Source organism: Salvelinus sp. IW2-2015, unplaced genomic scaffold, assembly GCF_002910315.2.
Source record: "Salvelinus sp. IW2-2015 unplaced genomic scaffold, ASM291031v2 Un_scaffold3657, whole genome shotgun sequence".
NCBI lineage: Eukaryota > Metazoa > Chordata > Actinopteri > Salmoniformes > Salmonidae > Salvelinus > Salvelinus sp. IW2-2015.
The window spans coordinates 47696-57073 of NW_019944934.1; the positions used below are offsets into that span (position 1 = coordinate 47696).

A 9378-nucleotide genomic window follows, 5' to 3' on the forward strand; every position below is an offset into this window, starting at 1 on the left:
ACCCCACTTAGTTGATAGGCCAACACTAGTGTGATAGCCCAACACTAAAGTTGATAGCCCCAACACTAGTTGATAGCACCACTAGTTTAGCCCAACACTAGTTGATAGCCCAAACACTAGTTGATAGCAAAACACTAGTTGATAGCCCAACACTAGTTTGATAGCCCAACACTAGTTGATAGCCCCAACAGATAAAACAATTACCAGCAACAGATAAAACCAAACAGTGGTTGGTGGTGTTGTATCATTTTCTATTAGCCTATCAGGTATCAGTGTCTGTTAGCCTATCAGCAGTATTTATTCCTCACTATAGACCACTGGGCAGTGGGGCCAGCCATCAATATATCACTGGGCAGTGGGGCAGCCATCAATATCACTGGGCAGTGGGGCAAACATCATATCACTGGGCAGTGGGGCAGCCATCACTATCACTGGGCAGTGGGGCAGCCATCAATATCACTGGGCAGTGGGGCAGCCACCATATCACTGGGCAGTGGGCAGCCATCAATATCACTGGGCAGTGGGGCAGCCATCAATATCACTGGGCAGTGGGGCAGCCATCACTATCATGGAGTGGGGCAGCCATCAATATCACTGGGCAGTGGGCAGCCATCATATCACTGGGTGGTGGGCAGATATGGGTGGCACATATCCACTGGGCAGTGGGCAGCCATCAATATCCACTGGGGCATGGTGGGGCAGCCATATTTGCTAATAACATAATAAAATATTTATATTGAGTTTATATTGACTAGACAATGTGCCACCAATAAATAACAATTGAATGTACCTGTCTCTGGAACTCATTCTCTGGGAGAGGACGCTCTTCTTCCTTAATGAAGCCCTCATCCTCTCTGAAGATCTCGATGGCCTCTTCACCCAGCTCATAGAAGCGGATCTCCTCTGAAAAGATGTCTAGAGTGACATTAACCGGCCTGCGCAGTTTCCCTCCTGACTGGTAGTAGTACAGGATGGCATCGAAACTGGGCCGGTTCCTGTCAAAGAAATACTCGTTCCTCAGAGGATCAAAGTACCTGGAGAGAGAGCGAGAGAGATTCATTGCAAGTAGTAGATACAACCACAAATGCAGAACAATAACAGATAACGTTATAAAAACTAAAGTACCAGTAAAGTATTGAAGTCGCTATCTTATCTCATTCTCTTCTTGGGGTTAATAGTCCAAAAAGCTTAGTGTTAACAGGACAATAAACAGTAAAGTATTGAAGTCCCTATCTTACCTCCGTCTCTTCCTGGAGATAAGCATCTTTCATTGTCCAAAAAGCGTATGAATACACACAGAAGTGTTCAAAAATATTGGAGTGTTGGCTTTCATACTTTTTGAATTCAGCCTCAAAGAATTTCTCCAACTGTCAACACATTGAAATGAGGACGATGCAGCAAGGTTACGCAGCAACGGTCGTGGCAACAAACAACGACAGACAACATTGTTGTTTGGTTCCTAAAATGATCTACTTAGTACAGTTCCATTTCCTAATAAACAACTCAAGGTCTCCCTGGTCTCACATACCCGTAACATACTGTCCTCTCGTAAAGTACTCAGCAAGTATACAACCTTGTTCTAAAATGGATTAAATAAATACAACTCCTCATCAATTTACACACAATAATGAGAAATTATAGCAAAAGTTCTTACAAATAAAAAAACAGAAACACCTTACTTATTTACATAAGTATTCAGACCCTTTGCTGTGAGACTCGAAATGGAGCTCAGGTGCATCCTGTTTCCATTGATCATCCTTGAGATGTTTCCTCAACTTTATTGGATTTAAACCGTGGTAAATTCAATTGATTGGACATGATTTTGAAAGGTACACACCTGTCTATATAAGGTTCCACAGTTGACTGTGCATGTCAGAGCAAAAACCAAGAAATGAGGTCAAAGGAATTGTAGAGCTCCAAGACAGGATTGTGTTAAAGCACAGATTTGGGGAAGGGTACCAAAACATTATCTGCAGAATTTAAGGTCCCCACGAACACAGTGGCCTCCATCATTCTTAAATGGAGGAAGTTTGGAACTCTTACTGGCCAAACTGAGCAATTAGGGGAGAAGGGCCTTGGTCAGGGAGGTTACCAAGAGCCCGATGGTCACTATCAGAATGCTCCAGAGTTCCTCTGTGGCGATGGGAGAACCTTCCAGAAGGACAACCATCTCTGCAGCACTCCACCAATCAGGCCTTGATGGTAGACTGGCCAAATGGAAGCCACTCCTCAGTAAAAGGCACATGGCAAGGCTACCTAAATTCTACCATCATATTGATTGCGCTACGTGCATGGGCAATACGCTCGACCACTGCTACTCTAACTTCCGCGATGCATACAAAGCCCTACCCCATCTTCCCTTCAGAAAATCCGAGCATGACGCCATCTTGCTCCTACCGTCTTATAGGCAGAAATTCAAACAGGATGTACCAGTGACGAGAACCATTCAACGCTGGTCAGACCAATCGGAAGCCACGCTTCAAGATTGTTTTGATCACGAGGACTGGGATATGTCCCGGTCGGCCTTAGAGAACAACATCAACCGCTGACTCTGTGAATGCGTTCATAAAGAAGTGCATTGGAGATGTTGTTGATGTTGTGACTCTTAAACCCTAACCAGAAACCATGGATGGATTCGCGTAAAACTGAAAGTGCAGCATTTAACCGTGGAAAGAGGTCTGGGAATATGACTGAAAGTAAACAGTGTAGTTATTCCCTCTGCAAGGCAATCAAACAAGCGAAATGCCAGTACAGGGACAAGGTGGAGTCGCAATTCAACGGCTCAGACACGAGATGCATGTGGCAGGGTCTACAGGAATTCACGGACTACAAAAAGAAAACCAGCCACATCACGGACACCGACGTCACACTTCCAGACAAACTAAACATCTTCTTAGCCCCCCCGTCTCCTTCTCCTCGCAAGGCTGCTGGCCCAGACGGCATCCCAGCTGGCTGGTGTATTTACGGACACATTCAATCTCTCCCTATCCCAGTCTGTTGTCCCCACATGCTTCAAGATGGCTACCATTGTTCCTGTACCCAAGAACTCTAAGATAGCTGAGCTAAATGACTACCGCCTTGTAGTGCTCACTTCTGTCATCATGGTGAGCTTTGAGAGACTAATCAAGGATCATATCACCTCCACCTTACCGGCCACCCTAGACCCAGTTCAGTTTGCATACCGCCCCAACAGATCCACAGACGATGCAATTGCCATCGCACTGCCCACTGCCCTAACCCATCTGGGCAAGAGGAATCCCTATGTAAGAATGCTGTTCATTGACTACAGCTCAGCATTCAACACCACAGTACCCTCCAAGCTCATCATTAAGCTTGTGGCCCTGGGTCTCAACCCCTCCCTGTGCAACTGGGTCCTGGACTTTTTGACAGGTTGCCCCCAGGTGGTGAAGGTAGGTAACAACACCTCCACTTTGCTGACCCTCAACACTGGGGCCCCACAAGGGTGCGTGCTCAGCCCCCTCCTGTACTCCCTGTTCACCCACGACTGCGTGGCCATGCACGCCTCCAACTCAATCATCAAGTTTGCAGACGACACTACAGTGGTAGGCTTGATTACCAACAACGACGAGACGGTCTACAGGGAGGAGGTGAGGGCACTCAGAGTGTGGTGTCAGGAAAACAACTTCTCACTCAATGTCAACAAAACAAAGGAGATGATCGTGGACTTGAGGAAACAGCAGAGGGAGCACCCCCCTATCCATATCAAAGGGACAGCAGCACAGACAAACTGAAATGGTCCACACACACAGACAGTGTGGTGAAGAAGGTGCAACAGCGCCTCTTCAACCTCAGGACGCTGAAGAAATTTGGCTTGTCGCCCAAAACTTATACAGATGCACATTCGAGAGCATCTTGTCAGGCTGTATCACAGCCTGGTACAGCAACTGCACTGCTCTCAAACGCAAGGCTCTCCAGAGGATAGTGAGGTCTGCACAACGCATCACTGGGGGCAAACTACCTGCCCTCCATGACGCCTATAGCACCTGATGTCACAGGAAGGCCAAAAGATCATCAAGGACAACAACCACCCGAGCCACTGCCTGTTCACCCCGCTATCATCCAGAAGGCGAGGTCAGTACAGGTGCATCAAAGCTGGGATAGAGAGACTGAAAAACAGCTTCTATCTCAAGGCCTTCAGACTGCTAAACAGCAATCACTAACTCAGAGACGCTGCTGCCTACACTGAGACCCAATCACTGGCCACTTTAATAAATGGATCACTAGTCACTTTATACAATTCCACTCTAAATAATGTCACTTTAATAATGTTTACATATTTTACATTACTCATATCACATGTATATAGTGTGTTTTATACCATCTATTGCACCTTGCCTATGCTGCTTGGCCATCACTCATCCATATACTTACATGTACTGTTGAAGTGGGAAGTTTACATACACCTTAGCCAAATACATTTAAACTCAGTTTTTCACAATTCCTGACATTTAAAGCTCAACTTTAGCAATATCTGAATTTGCCATTAATCACAGCAAATCCTGCAATCAACCCGATACCATTTTTGTTATCGTTGACAGCCCTAATAATAACCTATATAAGTGGTATAGTTACCTCATCCTCTTGTTGGGGTAAGAGTTAGAGTTATCATCAGTACAGGATAATAACTTATATAAGTGGTATAGTTACCTCATCCTCTTCTTGGGGTTAGAGTTAGGGTTATGATCAATACAGGATAATAACTTATATAAGTGGTATAGTTACCTCATCCTCTTCTTGGGGTAAGAGTTAGGGTTATGATCAATACAGGATATTAACTTATATAAGTGGTATAGTTACCTCATCCTCTTCTTGGGGTCCCCCAGCAGAGTTTCAGGGAACTGGGAGAGGGTTTTTAGCTGCGTCTCAAAGCGCAGCCCGGAGATATTGACGACTACGCGCTCGCAGCACTCGTGGCTCAGTTCCGGTTCGTATGTGTCGTCCCCCGGGTCCCCTGTAGCAACCGTCATGGTAGAGGAGTAAGGCGGGGCCTGCAGCGTTAGATGGGCAGCGGGGGGGGGCGCAGTAGCGGAAGGACCGCGGGGGGGGGGGGGGAGCAGAGGAGACACAGGTTGGGCAGTTGTGACCTGAGAAGACAGAACAGGCAGGGAGTTGTGACCTGGAGAAGACAGAACAGGCCTGGGCAGTTGTGACCTGGAGAAGACAGAACAGGCAGTTGTGACCTGGAGAAGAACAGAAACAGGCAGTTGTGACCTGGAGAAGACAGAACAGGCAGTTGTGACCTGGAGAAGACAGAACAGGCAGTTGTGACCTGGAGAAGACAGAACAGGCAGTTGTGACTGGAGAAGACAGAACAGCCAGTTGTGACCTGGAGAAGACAGAACAGGCAGTATTGACCTGGAGAAGACAGAACAGGCAGTTGTGACCTGGAGAAGACAGAACAGGCAGTTGTGACCTGGAGAAGACAGAACAGGGCAGTTGTGACCTGGAGAAGACAGAACAGGCGCTGGGGCAGTTGTGACCTGGAGAAGACAGAACAGGCAGTTGTGACCTGGAGAGAGAACAGAACAGGCAGTTGTGACTCTGGAGAAAGAAAAAACAAGAAGGCCTGGGGTAATTGTGACTGGAGAGACAGAACAGGCCTGGGCAGTTGTGACCTGGAGAAGACAGAACAGGCTGGGTAGTTGTGACCTGGAGAAGAACAGAACAGGCTGTGGCAGTGGTGACTGGAGAGAACAGAACAGGCTGGGGTAAGTTGTGACCTGGGAAGAAGACAGAACAGGCGAGTTGTGACCTGGAGAAGACAGACAGGCAGTTGTGGGATACCTGGAGAAAGACAGAAAGGCTGGGTAGTTGTGACCTGGAGAAGACAGAACAGGCTGGGCAGTTGTGACCTGGAGAAGACAGAACAGGTAGTTGTGACCTGGAGAAACAGAACAGGCAGTTGTGACCTGGAGATAGGACAGAAACAGGTAGTTTGTGACCTGGAGAAGACAGAACAGGGAGTTGTGACCTGGAGAAGACAGAACAGGCTGGGTAGTTGTGACCTGGAGAAGACAGAACAGGTAGTTGTGACCTGGAGAAGAACAGAACAGGCAGTTGTGACCTGGAGAAGACAGAACAGGCAGTTGTGAGCTGGAGAAGACAGAACAGGTCAGGTGTGACTTGGAGAAGACAGAACAGGTATTGTGACCCTGGAGAAGACAGACAGGTAGTTGTGACCTGGAGAAGACAGGAACAGGCTGGGCAGTTGTGACCTGCGAGCAAGACAGAACCAGGCAGTTGTGACCTGGAGAAGACAGAACAGGCAGTTGGTGACCTGGAGAAGCACAGAACAAGGCAGATTTGTGACCTGGAGAAGACAGAACAGGCTGGGCAGTTGTGACCTGGAGAAGACAGAAACAGGCTAGTTGTGACCTGGAGAAGACAGAACAGGTAGTTGCGACCTGGAGAAGACAGAACAGGCTGGGCAGTTGTGACCTGGAGAAGACAGAACAGCAAGTTGTGACCTGGAGAAAGACAGAACAGGCAGTTGTTGACCTGGAGAAGACAGAAAACAGGTAGTTGTGACCTGGAGAAGACAGAACAGGCAAGTTGTGGACCTGGAGAAGACAGAACAGGCTGGGGCAGTTGTGACCTGGAGAAGACAGAACAGGCTGGGCAGTTGTGACCTGGAGAAGACAGAAACAGGTAGTTGTGACCTGGAGAAAACAGAACAGGCAGTTGTGACCTGGAGAAGACAGGAACAGGGCGGTCAGTTGTGACCTGTGAGAAGACAGACGGCGTGTGCTGAGTAGTCGAACAGGTGTTGGACGGAGAAGACAGAACAGCAGTTGTGACCTGGAGAAGACAGAACAGCAAGTTGTGACCTGGAGAAGACAGAACAGGAAGTTGTGACCTGGAGAAACAAGAACAGCGTAGTTGTGACCTTGGAAAGACAGAACAGCTGGGGCAGTGTGTTGACGGTGAAAGACAGAAACAGAGTTGTGATCCTGGAGAAGACAGAACAGGCAGTTGGAACCTGGGAGAAGACAGAACAGGCATTGTGACCTGGAGAAGACAAAAGGAGTTTGACCTGGAAAGACAGAAACAGCAGTTTGGACCTGGGAAGGAGATCAGAACACGCGCTAGTGTGACCTGGAGAAATCGAACAGGCAGTTGCTGAAACAGCATGTTGGAGAAGAACAGAACAGGTGGATTGTGACCTGGAGAAGACAGAACATGTGCTAGTTTACCTGGGAAGAACAGAACAGTGGGAGTTGTTGACCTGGAGATAAGCAGAAACACTGGGGCCAGTTCTGACCTGGAGAAAACAGAACAGGCTGGGTCAGTTTGACTGAACAGCAGCATCGTACGAGAAGACGAGAACAGGCCAGTTTGTGACCGAGAAGACAGAACTAGGCTGTAGTGTGGACCTGGAGAAGAACAGAAACGAGGAGATTGGCTGACCTGGAGAGACAAAACCAGGTCAGTTGTGACCTGAGAAGACAGAAGCAGGCTGGGCTTACCTGGAGAACAAGAAGTGTTGTGACCTGGAGAAGAACAGAACAGGCTGGCAGTTGCTGACCATGGAGAGACAGAACAGGCGGCAGTGTGACCTGAAGAGACTAGAACAGGCTGAGTTGTGACCTGGAAGAGCACAGAACAGGTAGTGTGACCTGGAGAAGACAGGAACAGTTGCCTGAGAGACAACAGGCATGTGAGCTGGGCAGAAACAGAAACAGGTAGTTGTACCTGGAGAACGACAGGAACCTAGGAAGTAGTTGTGACCTGGAGAAGACACGAACGCGGCAGTTGTGACCTGGAAAGACAGACAATTTGTGACTAGAGTAGCCAGCTGATCAGCTGTATGTTGAACGCCAATATAGGAGTATAGAGCAGAACATGGTCGCAGTTTTGACCGTGGAAAAGACAGAACAGGCAGTTTGACCTGGAGAGTAGACAGATTCAATGGTTTCCAGTTTGTGACCGCTGATAGACAGACTAGTGTAGTTCGCTGCTGTTTGAGTACGCAGACTAGAAACAAGAAGTAGTTATGATCTGTGAAAACAGAACATGGATTGTGATTCTGAGAAGAAGAAACAGAGTGTGACCTAGAAAGACAAGTTGTACCGGGAGAAGACAGAACATGGTCAGTTGCTGGACCTGGAGACGACAGAACCAGGTCGCAGTTTTGACCTGGAAAGACAGGAACACAGTTGTGACTGGAGAAGACAGAACAGGCAGTGTGACCTGGAAGAAGACAGAACAGCAGTTGACTGTGACTGAGAGAAGACAGAAAAGGAGTGTGACCTTGGAGAGACAGAACAGGCTGGCAAGTTGTGACCTGGTAGAAGACAGAAACAGGGCTGGGCAGTTGTGACCTGAGAAAGACAAGAACAGGCTGGGCAGCTGTGACTGGAGAAGACAGAACAGGTAGTTGTGACCTGGAGAAGACAGAAGCAGGCGGCAGTTTTGACCCTGAGAAGACAGAACAGGCGCAGTTGGACTGGAGAAGACAGAACAGCTGGGTAGTTTTGACTGTGAGAAACAGAACAGGTAGTTGTGACTGTGAGAAGACAGAACAGGCAAGTTGTGACCTGGAGAAGACAGAACAGGGCGCAGTTGTGACCCTGGAGAAGACAAGAACAGGTAGCTGTGAATCCTGGAGAAGACAGAACAGGTAGTGTGTGAACCCTGGAAAGACAGAAACAGGCGCAGTCGTGACCTGGAGAAAGACATAGAACACAGGCAGTTGTACGCCTCTGGAGAAGACAGAAACAGGGCAGTTGTGACCTGGAGAAGACAGAACAGGTAGGTTGTGAAGACTCGAGAAGAAGAACATGGTAGTTTGACCTGGAGAAGGGACAGACAAACAACAGGCACAGTTGTGGTACTTGGAGAATGACAGACAATATAGGCCTGGCAGATTGTGACCTGGAGAAGACGAACAGGCTGGCAGTTGTGACCTGGAGAAGGACAGTAAAGGCTGGGCAGTTGTGACCGCTGAGAAGACAGAAATCAGGCAGGTTGTGACCTGGAGAAGACAAGATACAGGTAGTTTTGTGACTGGAGAAGGACAGAACAGGGCGTTAGTTGTTGACCTGGAGAAGACGCGGGGAACAGGTAGTTTGTGAAACTGGAGAAGCAAACAGAAACATGGTTTAGTGTGACCTGGAGAAGACAGAACAGGTGTAGTTGTGACCTTGGCAGAAGGACAGAACAGCGGTAGTTGTTGACCTGGAGAATGAACAGAACAGGCAGTTGTGACCTGGAAAAGACAGAACATGGGCTGGGTAGTTTGTGGAACTGGGAGAAGACAGAAACAGCAGTTGTGACCTGGAAGAAGACAAACAGGCATAGTTGTGACCCTGGAGAAAGACAGAGCTAGTAGTTGTGACCCCTCGGAGTAAGACCAGA

At 48.1% G+C, this 9378-nt stretch overlaps 1 pseudogene; it reads right to left on the reverse strand.

Moving 5' to 3' along the window:
- Window positions 1–4988, reverse strand: part of LOC112076276 (potassium voltage-gated channel subfamily A member 2-like) — a 10445-nt pseudogene extending 5457 nt beyond the window's left edge.
- Between the last annotated feature and the right edge of the window lie 4390 nt (window positions 4989–9378).